The following is a 12,298-nucleotide window of genomic DNA, read 5'->3' as shown; positions in this document are numbered from 1 at the left end:
AATTATTGTGGCAGAGGGTAATAAACTAAAAGTGATAGGGCAAGAAGATAAGTTTATCATTTCAAATATACCAAGATTTGTCAAGCCCCAATGAAGAGGACTCCATATGTTCCTTAAAATGTTGCCAAACAGCTAGGAGAATTATTACATTAAAGAGCAAATATTGTTTGTTTTTCCAAGACAGGGGTTCTCAAGACAAAGTAATCCTGGCTGTCCTGGAACTCGGTCTGCTTTGAACTCAGATCTGCTTGCCTCTGTCTCCTGAATGCTGAGATTAAAGGCATGAGCTACCACTGCCAAGCTGATAGCAAATCTTTTTTAAAAAGTTCCTTTGTTGCTATCCCCATTTTTAGAATGGGGATGTAATATGGAGCTGGTCTCCTGGCCAGAAAAATAAATGAGCCAGGCAATGTCAATTGTCAGCTGGGGAAAATTCTCTACTAAACTCGGCCCACTCTTAGCAACTTGCTTGTCTCAAGTTAGCTGTTGAGCATTCGGTTTCGGGATTCACATAAGCTCCTTTCTCTCCCTTGCTCAATTCCCAGGCTCGTTTCTAAAACTCAAGGTTAGGTAAGTGTTGCAGTCATCTGTGAGGCTGCTCTTTTGGCTGGCTCTACTCGCCTGCACTGTGACTCGGCTTCACAGCCTAGAGGGGACTGCAATGCAACAGATCTGAGATGCGGGGAGTGAGCCCAGATGCCACCTCCTGGAGGATGACAGTGCCAAGGCTGAGAAAGGAGGCCAGCCCGACGCATCCAACAGTTCCAGAGAGGGGGAGCATGCATTCCTTTTTCCTCCCCTCACCTTGTAAATACTGAAGCAAGTCACAAACAGATAACAAATCTTATCATTTAGCTCCATTTTTATAGTTGGATGGATTTTTTTCTTTTTTTTTTAATTTTTCGGGAATGTTGCAATTTTTGTGATTTATATATTGAGTCACTGAGCGTGTTATGAAGACAGAGGTAATTGATTATAAACATCTAAAACACCAAGGTCAGATGGCTACAGAACTGCCCAGTGATCAAAGCCTCAGGCTTGTATGCAGGTTTAGCAATGATAAGCACTGTCAGGAGGACTTTTGGGTGATTCTATCCAGAGGGAGGGAGTGTGGCTCGCAACAGATAAAGGAGGATCAGAATTCTTGAACTTGCCTATTCAGCGCTGGTGTTTGGAAAACACCTGGCATTGATTCTTTCTCTGAACTAGATAAAACACAAAGAAAGTCATAGTTACCAAAACATTTAAGAGAATTTAAAACAAAATGAATTTTGTATCATCCAACGTATATGTAAACCCTAACTCCTTTATATATCGCCCAATCCCAACACTGGATCACAAACCATCCAACATTCAGTATTTAAGGGTTTTATGTAAAACTTTAGCATGTGGAGGTTTTCTGAATAAACTGGAGACTCTGGGGGGGATCCCAGCTGAGAGTAGTCAAGATGCCATGGCCTTGGGAAAATTTTGCCTCCTGTGGTGACCTAGTTCTTCCACTCTGACGTCCTTGGGTTTTCCAGGGTATTTGTATTTCATGCTCACCAAATCCCCAGACCAACGTAAGTTACCAGATTCATGCTTGTGCCTGTCTCTGGCAGACATTGCTCTCTGTGACCAAAAGGGGCAGTTGTGATTTGGTAAAAGAACGAATTTACAATTATAGAATGTTTCCAGAGTTCCTCATTTACCTTAGGACCGAGGTGCTTGTGCTTCTTCCAGTAGGTGGCTGAGATACACTTACCAAACATGGCTTCTTGATGTTTCCCACCCCAGTTCGTGCCTCTAAAATTCTCATTCCATTGCTTTCCTGATTCTATGCTAGAAAACATGTAGGATCTTTATCCTAAAGAAATGTTGTTGGTTTTACTGGCACTTTCAGGAAAATGGAATCACTGTACGCGTTCACTCTCTAATCTCTCTCCAGGATGTGGTGAAATCCTGGTTCGTGTGTGCCCTTGAATTTCAGCTAATTGCGGTCAAGGCCATGTTTTACATCAATGACTCCCACTAAAATGACTGAACGCTGAGTGGACCCAAATCACTGCAGTGACATTAGACGATGCAGTATTTGGCATTAATAGGCTTGAACGTAAAAGCAAGTTACGTAGGTTAACTGCTCCCTTTGCCCTCAACATTAAGACATGGAAGGAGCCAGAAGGACTAGAGGGTATATATAAAAAAAAAAAAAAAGCGGGGGAGGATGGCGGTGGAGGAAAATCAGTAGACTGTCCTGCTATCTTCCCGGCATTCTGTCATACTGATGGTTGTTGCAGGTGGAAGCTCTGCACAGTCTTTGGAGGCGGAACAAAAGAACGGGGGGCAGGGTGGCGGGGGGAATCAAGGGCAATGGCATCCAGTCAGAGGGTTCCCAGGGAGTCCCTCTATTGCCTCCAGATCTGCCGTCTTACCGCGTCTTCAAGTTCCCTACTCTTTCACCCTTTCTTGTCCTTCCTCTCACCACTTTCAATTTGCTGGTCCAGAACTCCGGATGAAGGAGCCAACTGAGGGAACTTTTAAGCACCCTAACACAGCCCAATTCCAAAATATAAGCGACGCGAGTTAAGTCTAGCCCCAAATCAGCCAGAGAGCAAGGGTCGAGATCTCCCGATTGGCGGCAACGACCCCTCCCGTCCCGGGTGCACTGACAAGATTCTGGGGTCAGCAAGGGGAGGAGAGAAGCCTCTGCCGTGGTCTCTTTTCCTGCTGAGGCTCTGGAATCTTAGCACCCTCGCAGGACGCAGGGACCTAGAGGATATCCGAAGTGCAAGGTCCAGGGCAGCAACTCGGCTCCCCGCTCCCACCCCGCTGCGGCCCCCAGCCGCGCCCCCCGCAGTGCACACGCTCGCCGGGACAACAGCAGGCGAGGCCTCGCGGCGCGCGAGGCGGCCGTGCGCGCGCTCCTTGCGCCCTCCTCGCGCGCGTGCTCGCGCCCGCGCCCGCGGCGGCGCGCCTCTTCTCCCGCTGCGCGCGTCGCGGGTGCAGAGGAGGCGGAGCGCTGGAGGCGGAGGCCGAGCGGGCGCGGACCAGCGGGGCGGGGGCGGCCCGAGGCGTGCGGGCGAGGGGCTCTGCAGCGCGCCGCGGCGGCCCGGTGGTCGAGGCGGCCTCGGGAGGGGAGCGCGCCGCGCGCCTGAGGTGCCGACCCGAGGCCGCGGCCCGCAGCCGGCGCCCCCGCGCCTGACGGGGCGGCGTGGCGGGATGAGGCGCTGGCGCGGGGGGCGCCCGGCCGAGCCCCCGCGGCGGCCCTGGGCGGCCCGGCGCTAAGCGCGGCGGCGGCGGCTGAGGCGGCGGCGGACGAAGACGGCGGGCCCAGCCCGCGGAGGGCAGACACGGAGCGGAGAGCGGCGCGCAGCGACGCCGCGGCGGCGCGGCGGGGCCGCGGGGTTCGGTAAGGCGCGGGCGGGCAGGCGGGCGGGCGGGCTGGCCGGGGGCGCCGCTGACGTGGGCCGCGCGGCCGGCAGGGCTGCGGGGCCTCCCAGCTTGGCCGGCACCGGTGCTTCTGGACGTGCACGTTGCGATCCGATGCCCTTGGGGGCTATCTTGGGTCTCTCCCGCCCCCCAGGGCGACTGAACAGCGTGCCCGCCACCTCCCGTTCTCATCCCTCGGCAAACCGGGCATTCCGACGGCCTCCGGGCCTGCTGTGGCGCTTCCCGCCCGAGGCCGAGGCCGGCGACCGCGCACCTCCCCGGGGACCCGGCTGCTGCCAGAGGAGCCCCGGCGCGCGTGGGGACCGCGGAGTCAGCGGTCTCGGCTCCCTGGGACTCCGGTAGAGTTTCCCTTCTCATCCTAATTGGTTGAAGTTGCTGCTACAGTTGGACAGTAGTGGTGACTTAGTGCCTCCCTTTTCCCTTGACTTCTCTCCCCCCCGCCCCCCCCCCGCCACCCCGGCCACCTCCGTGTACTGCGTTTCCCATTTTGTTGACTAGAGTAAATATTTATGTTAAAGGTTTCGTGCACAGCACACAGGACACTGTAAGGAGAAAGCCACCTGGTTTCTTACCTTTAGTCTGGGACCATTTAGAATCTCACCTGCGGCCGAGACTTAGAGAAGGTGGCTGGGAGGAGGAGGCCATCTAAGGATGCTTGGGATGGTCTCACAGTTATCCTTTAGGAAATAGAATTCGGATAATTATAATCTTGATCTTATGTAGAATTACAGTGAAGCTGTAAACTGCTCGAGGCAGTGCATGATGCTACATGGATAGCTGGGCCGTGTTTCATTGTTGTAAAGCATCCCTTTTTATTTTCCATTCTTTCAGAGTTTTATTTGCACAGATTGAGACCTTTTAAGTGAATCTGAATGGGCAGAACTTTTCTGATACACTGGCTGCTTTTGTAAACATTGCCTTTATTTGTGTGCTTTTATTGGAAGAAGAAAAGGCAAACGGTGCCTGTAGTAACTGGCTCTTCGAGTCCGCAAACAGCTAGTTTGATTCAGTGACTGGATTTGTTGGGATATTTTTGAGTAACGATGTTTGTGGTTCATGAATGCATTGTTTTCATTATTGAGTGAATTGAAGTCAGAATCCACATTTGTTCCTTGGCCTTGAGTGGGAAGGCAATAGGCGCAGCAATTGCCACAGCACATCCTCAGAGTTTTTCAAGAGTTCTACTGTGTATTCTTTTTCAGGGGGTGGTTTGTGAAGATGAGGTATGATGACGGTGTGATTTCCATTTGCAGGAATGTCTGGAGTCTGATTCCTCCTAGAGTTGGACATGGCGGTGATGCTTTTCAGAATAAGTTAATCTGTAACGGTGTGAGGTTGGAACGGTACTTAAGCCAGTTAATCTCTTCTTACCGAGGTCTGTGGAGCAGTCCCTGGAATAAAGCAGCACTTTGGACAGAGGCTTGTCCAGCTGTAGCTGTGGTGGCCGCCCAGATTGCTTATGATCCTGCCTGTGGAGATGGGGGCAGGGTGACGCAGTGGGGGACAAAAGATGGATGTGGGACAGAGAGGAAGTGTTAGTTGAAGAACCTTGGTCAGTTATATAACAGTTTTGTTTCCGAGGGAGAGGCTGAGAACCAGCAAGGCAGACTCAGCTGTCATTAGAGCCTTTGATGTCGGTTTGAATTCCAGTAGCAGTTATGGTTCTTTTATTTCCTTTTCCCAACCCCACATTATTTTTCAATCACCAGAAGCTTAGCCAAGTCGGACCGAGACTTTAATGACAACCCATTCATTTCTGCTTCTTTCTTTTCATTGTCTCTTTCGATGTTATACTAGAGATGTTTTTACTGTTGCTTTTTCCTCTCTGGATGACTTTTTTCTTCATTTCTTAAGACAAGGTCTCAGGGATGCGAGGTTGTTCTCAAACTTGATATGTAGCTGTGGAAGAGACATATCACTAGATCCCATTTATATGGTGTTTCATGACTGCTAGGCCAGCTCTGTGCCAACGTAGCTGCATCTCCAACCCCCATTGGATGTTTTTTTCCATCAAAATATCCTCTTTCCAAACTGACTGGGCATATTATGTGTGTAGTATATATATAGACTCACTGTTGCCTATAGATGAATTTAATAAATGTCAGGAACTAGCAGATGTTTTCTTCATTAAGACTGTATGTAGCAAAAGGAAGATGAGACGAACTAAACATAGTATCTTTAAAGGTTAAGACTAGCATCTTTGGGAATTTTAAGAGTTTAACCAGTGAACATGTAATCTGATATCCATGGAAGAAGTCAACATGCAAGTGGACTTGAGGATAGGCCATGGCTGTTCTGCTACTCAGTAACTATTCTAGTTACTTTTCTGTTGCTGTGATGAAATACTGGTCATCAGGAGAGGAAAAGGTTAGCCCAGCTTACACTTTACAGTCCATAGCTGAGGGATGCTAGGGCAGGAACATGGAAGGAGGGACTCAAGCAGAGATAGTGGGAGAATGCTGCTTAATGCCACTTACTGGCTTGTTTGCTATGGCTTATTCATCTTCTGTTTTCCGTTTTCTTTTTCCCCACATCTTTCTCTACAACCCAGAACTACATGTCCTGTGGTGGCACTGCTTGTAGTGAGAGATACCTTCTCTCATCAGTCACTAATTAGAAAAATGGCTCCACAGACATGCCTACAGGCAGGCACTTTGATGGAGGCAGTTCTTCAATTGAAGTTCACTCTTCTAGATAGTTGATTATAGATAGTGTCTAGTTGACAAAATAAAACTGACCAGCACAGTAGCTTAGTTGCATTATACTCTCCTTGGGCTCAACTGGCATTTCAGAACCTGTTTTTATTTATTTATAAAACAGGTGTGGGAAAGCTTGTGTTATCCTCTTTTTATATTTGTGAAGGGTCGGGTGGTAGAAAGCATGTGGAAATGCTTTGTAAAACCTGCTGTGAGTGAGGCAGCACTGTGATTACACACGAACGGTGTTACATACAGTCCTGTCTCACATGGCAAATTGGCTTGGCAAACTGTTTCATTAATTTGATATTTTCTTGTGGTGCTAGGGGTTGATCCCAGGGACCCATGCATACTAGGTAAATAAATGTTCTGTCTTTGAGTTTGATCCCCAGCCCTTAGTAAATATTTTAAAAGTGATTTACAGCATGTAGATAACGAACAAGGATGTTTTAGATTTCTTCCAGTTCTAAGCTTTTGTGGTACTTATTTCTGAGGCGATTCCTATGCAATAACTATAGTTTTGGATTTTTGAGAATTTTTAGTTATTCTGAGAAAGGTTAAGTTTATTGAGACTCTGGGCTTCTTTAGGGTATTCAGAATACTAAGAATTTAATAAGTAAGCATTTGTAAGTTATAAAATTATTATATAGGGCTAGATATGTAATGGTGGAGTGCTTGCTTGGTACGGTGAAGGCCCAGGCTTTGATCTGTAGCACTCTAAGAAACAAATTTTGTTTGTCTGTATTTATGTGTGTGTGCGCGCTCACGTGGGTGTCCATGTGTGTATGGCGGGCAGAGGTCAGCCTCAGGTATCATTCCACAGGAGTCATCCATCTTGTTTCTTGAGACAGGATCTCTAATTGTCCTGGAGCTAGTCTAGACTAGACTGACACGTCAGTTCCAGGGACCTTCCCAGCACTGAGATTGCACATGCAGGCCATCATGCTAACCTTTTTCTTTCTTTTCTTCAAATGTATGTTCTGGGGATTTGCACTTAGGTCCTCATGCTTGCATAGTTGGTACTTTATTGATTGAGCCATTCCTCCAGCCTCTTTGCACTATTTAGGTTGGGATTGGCCCAATGCAGACTACAAGCCTAAATGACTCATGACCTAAGAGCAATTTTAAAATTTTTTAAAGGTTGAAAAATTAAAAAACAATACCGGGAGCTGGGGCTATCACTCAGTGGTTTAATTATAGAGCCCTGCTCTAGCTTGTGGAAGACCCTGGGATTGATCCTTGGTGCCACAAGAAAAGTTTTATTAGATATGGTCACATTCATTTGTTTTACATGCTACTGATGGCCAGCCTGACATTGAATAGCAGAGCTGAGCATTTCTGGAGGCAGTGTATCCAGCAAACCCTGAAATCTTTAACACTGAGTCCTTTGCAGAAAAAGGACTTGACATTTTTTTTGCTGTAATTATCACAGGTGTTGTTTCCTGCCACAACCTCCTGAAGTTGAAGTTCTGACTTCTGGATAACCACTAAATTTTAGTTTGGAGCCAGATAGATTTGTATCCATATGATATTAAAAACCTTTGGTCTTGTATAAGCCTGTATCTTGGTGATATGGGTGTCTCTATTATAACTAGGAAATTGTATAGTTACTGTCTACCTTAGGAAGCTGTCATGGGGATTAAATGAATGGTGCTTGTCACATCGACACAACATTGAGTAAACTAAGTGAACTAACTAAGTGAACATGATGGCTGTAGATTCTAGTCTAAAATACTGTAATAATTTTGAGCTCAGATTATAGAGTTTTTTTCTCCTTTGGAATTTTATGGTGCTTTCTCTTTTACTGAAACTATTAGTTTAGTTAACAACTAACAATAAGTAATTTGAACTATGTCTTATGTATTGTAATATGTATTTATTAAATATATATACTAGATAATTAAGAGAAAGGGGAAGATGCATCTGTTTTTTCAAGGTCCTGCTTCTTGATAATTTCCTAGCAATACCCTCAGGTGAATTTAAATACCACTTCTATTTTGGTATTGGCTTTTTTTTTTTCTTTTAGAAAGATGTGTGAGAAAGACCTGTTTTAATTAGGCCAGGGAAGATAACTGCCCCTGTGTGTTTGCTGTACTCCAACTCTTAGGATTTGCAGCAACATCTTTGTAACATTCTCTTTGGAATTAAAATAATAAAAATTAATTTTCTATGCTGTTTAGAGACTTTGATATTAAACTCTTTCTCAAGTATTTGGCTTAAATTATTTTACAGTTCAGAAATAGAAGTTACATCTCAAATGCTGTTTTGTTTAGTGTTAATCCCAATGGAAGAGTGAGCAAGCAGAAAAAGGCCTTTGTTCTGACAGTTAAACAAAATAGAATTGGGGTCACTGTGGCTCTTGCAGTCCTGGAAATTGGGTGGTTGCCTGGCCTTGTATGATTCTTAAATGAAGTGATATGAACCAGGGGAGGTAGAGGAGGTGATTAAGTTCCCACACTGCTCTTGGTAGAACAGTGGTTTACAGGTGGAGGGGGTCTTCCATAGTGGGTCAGCACTGTGCACCTGCAAAACTAATGGGGAACAATTGTAGCACTTGAAAAATTGAGAAGTCTAAGGTAAAGTGACATTCTCTCTACAGATAAAAACCCAATAAAACCAGAGATTTCTTAATCTGGCAGATGAAGGTTGGGCAGAAATATCCCCTGAGGGACTAAAGAGTGGGATCTGATAAAGTAATTACAGTTTAACAGTATACCTGGACAAGGACTCTTCCTTGATAGTTAAAGGAATCCTCTGTGGGATAGAGAAAATTAAGTGAGGAATAGGGTATCTGGTTTACTTTCTCATGTGAAAGACATGAACTAGGATATTCAAAGTGAATGTAATATTGTATTTTCAGAAATTACTCAATGATTTGGCTCATGGCCATCCTCTAACTAGTTTTTCTCCTTTCTTAAAGATTTATTTTTCATTTTTATTTATTTGTATGTATATACCACATTTGTAGGTGCCAAAGAGGTCAGAAGAGGGAATTGTATCCCCTGTAGCTGAAGATAGAGGAGGTTATGACCCACCTGATGAGGGTGCTGGGATCTGTTAATGGGTTCCCTGGAAGAGCAGTGTGAACTCTTTTTTTTTTTCGAGACAGGGTTTCTCCGTAGCTTTTGGTTCCTGTCCTGGAACTAGCTCTTGTAGTCCAGGCTGGCCTCCCGAGTGCTGGGATTAAAGGCGTGCGCCGCCCCCGCCCGGCCCGTTATCTTTTTCTTTTATAATATTACGCAAGCNCCCCCCCCCCCCCCGCCAGCAGTGTGAACTCTTAAAGGCTAGGGCAGCTCTCCAGCCTGCTAGCTTTGCTTAAATGCTGTATCCCATTAATCTTGGCTCTTGTAGAGATGGTATCCTTTGAAAACAAAGGTGTATTGCCACCATCAGAACATGGTAAACTAGATTCAGGTTGTCTGTAAGCATCTGCTGGGTGATAACTGCAGTAGATATGCCCTTCAATTGTCTGAAGTAGTAGGATCTTTATTTTATTTTATTTTTTCTGGTGTTTCGAGACAGGGTTTCTCTGGTTTTGGAGCCTGTCCTGGAACTAGCTTTGAAGACCAGGCTGGTCTCGAACTCACAGAGATCCGCCTGCCTCTGCCTCCCGAGTGCTGGGATTAAAGGCGTGCGCCACCACCTCCCGGCTAGGATCTTTATTTTTTGAAGCCCAACCTTTATCCTGGGTAGGTCACCTGACTATGCTCCTGTTTCTCTTTTCATTGCAAAAGTAGATGGTCAAAGGATTCTGCCAATAAACATTTTCAGTGCTTTAAATAATATGTCATTTAAGCTCAGTAATTACCCAGAGTATTAAACACTGACTGCCCCTCCTAATGAAGCAACTTTTACGGGTTCAAAGGAGTTTTGAATCCAAAGTTGGAGAACCGAGGCATTTATTTTGACCCTGTTGTGAGCAGTTTGTGACCTTAGTATATGGTTTGTCTCTCAGATTCATTTTCTTCAGATTCAAATTGAGAGGTCAGATTGGAGGTTGCTGAGGTCCTTTTTTTGATCCCAAATTCTTCATCCCCCCTCCCCTTGTGGGGGATGCTGAGGATTGGTCTATGCTCCCGGTTCCTGTGTCTCAACAGTTTTTGATTCTGTGATTTTTTTTTTTTAATTAAGTGAGGACCTTTATTTTATCTTGCACTTTGCCCATTTTCTGTTGACCGTTCCAAGGGGAACCTGACAGGTTATATCTTGCTGTCTCCGCAGTCCTTCACATTCAGTAGTTGTCTTCATCCCAGAATGAGGGAAACCAACTCTCGCTTATCAGTAGCTATCAAGTACACCTATAGATTTTGTATGATGCTTCTACAGTGGAAAGTAGAGAAGGAAGAAGGTGTCTTGGTCTCTGCTCTAGGAAGCTTTGTTAGGAGGAGCATTCAAAAACACAAGGAAGAAGACAATGGAGTGAGGCTGTGTTGTGGCCTGCCTTCTTGAACATGTGCAGGATGGGCTGTATCGACACCCTCCAATTCTGAAATTTGGTCACATTCTTCTTGGCCCAGAAATAACAGCTCTGAATGAATCTATTAATATCTAAATGAGAATTACTTAGTCCAGGCCATATTAGATGGAAGTTGCTTTTTTAAGTTTTTTTTTTAATTTATTTACTTAATTGTCTTCAAATTTCTATTACTGTGAAGAGACACATGACCATGGTAACTTTTATAAAGGAAAGGATTTAATTGGGGCTGGCTTACAGTTCAGAGGTTTAGTCCATTATTTAGTCATGTTGGGAAGCATGGTGGCATGCAGGCCAACATGGTGCTGGATAAGGAGCTGAGATCCACATGTGACAGGGAGAGAGTGAAACACACTAGGCCTGGCTTGAGCTCAAAGCCTACCCAAAGTGACACACGTCCTCCAACAAGGACACACCTCCTAATAGTGCTAGTCCCTCTGAGCGTATGGGGACATTTTCATTCAAACTACCACATTTATTTACTCTTGTGTCGCATTTGTGACCACCTGTGTGCATCCAAGCGCTAGAGGAGGACTTTGGGTATTTACCTCTGTTGTTCTCTGCCTTATTCCTTGTGATAGGGTCTCTCACTATCCCTGAAACTTGTCATTTTGGCTCAGCTTCCTAGCCAGCAAACTTGAAGAATCTGTCTATCTTTGTTAAAGGTGGGGTTTCAGGCACCTGTACATGGATGGGTGCTAGGCATTTGAACTCCGGTCTTTATGCTTACACCATAAGTATTCTTACCTAAGGAGTTTTCTCCCCAGCCCTAGAAATTACCTATTTTACATATTTTAATTTACTAGAAGTACATGGAAGGGGCAGCCTTCCTTCTGAAAAGGCAGCCTTGTGAGAAATGACAGAGCAAAAGGATTCTGTTCCTGACACAGTTTAAACCATAGATTTTACCTTCTTGGCTTTCATTTGCTCTTCTTTCTTTTTTATTTTATCATCCTTTCTTTCCTGGCCTATCTCTTTTAGGCACACATGAGAGTGTTACTGGCAAGTTTGGTAACTAATTGTTTTCTAGATGCCATTCCTATAGCTTACCTTAGGTTTTATCTTGACAGCTAGTAACTATATTTTCTAGCCTCTTTCTGACCACTAGGCATGAATTTGTCTCAGTTCTGGATAAATGGATGTGAACAGAAGTGGTATATGTGATATCTAGGTCATAGCCTTAACAGAGGAAGCTAATTGTCTTCCACTTCCTCCTATTCCTTTTTGTGGATGAGAATGTAGCATGTTAACACAGAGCTGTTAGTATGGACATACTATTCAGCCTTGTAGCTGAGAGCTTTGCCTTTGAGGGCAGTGGATAGATATTATAAGTCCCGGATAATTTTTGCAATAGAGCCATGGCTTAACTTGGGACTGCTTGTTTTTCTTAGGTGGATAGTTTGAGAGGAATAATATTTTTCCTTCCAGTCATTGTTATGTTAATTGAATAAGTCACTTGCTTTAAACCACCTTTGCTTTTACCTTAGCCTTTCTTCTGCTGCCCAATTGCTTTGTTCTTTTTGAAGCAGAAATTTTGAAGAGTTGTTTACATTTGTTGTTTCTCCTTTCTTCCTGGATTTTCTTTAGCTTGATTTATTCATATTCTTGTCCCACGATTCCACTGATATTGTGTTTTTTTTTTATTGAAAAGAAAAAAAATTTCCGCCTCCTCCCAGCCTCCCATTTCCTTCCCCCCCCC

The 12,298-nt window shown here is 45.0% G+C and overlaps 1 protein-coding gene across 3 annotated transcripts in view; it reads left to right on the top strand.

Annotated features, from left to right (window-relative positions):
* Window positions 1–3,104: 3,104 nt before the first annotated feature.
* The window catches only part of Arhgap32 (Rho GTPase activating protein 32), a 229,007-nt gene continuing 219,813 nt past the window's right edge, over window positions 3,105–12,298 (top strand). Inside the window, exon 1 of one of the 3 annotated variants that reach the window (XM_050120013.1) lies at window positions 3,105–3,388. The gene's annotated coding sequence lies outside the window, so the exon portion shown is untranslated. Of the gene's footprint in view, window positions 3,389–3,747; window positions 3,768–12,298 lie in introns of those variants that run through there. The other 2 variants (XM_050120011.1, XM_050120012.1) reach the window with 2 other exon arrangements.

The sequence above is a fragment of the Alexandromys fortis genome, unplaced genomic scaffold (genome assembly GCF_014885135.2).
Source record: "Alexandromys fortis isolate MF-2015 unplaced genomic scaffold, M_Fortis_MF-2015_v1.1 scaffold_168, whole genome shotgun sequence".
In the NCBI taxonomy this organism is placed as follows: domain Eukaryota; kingdom Metazoa; phylum Chordata; class Mammalia; order Rodentia; family Cricetidae; genus Alexandromys; species Alexandromys fortis.
The sequence above is the reverse complement of the archived record's forward strand: the minus strand, read 5'-3'. Positions and strand labels throughout refer to the sequence as shown.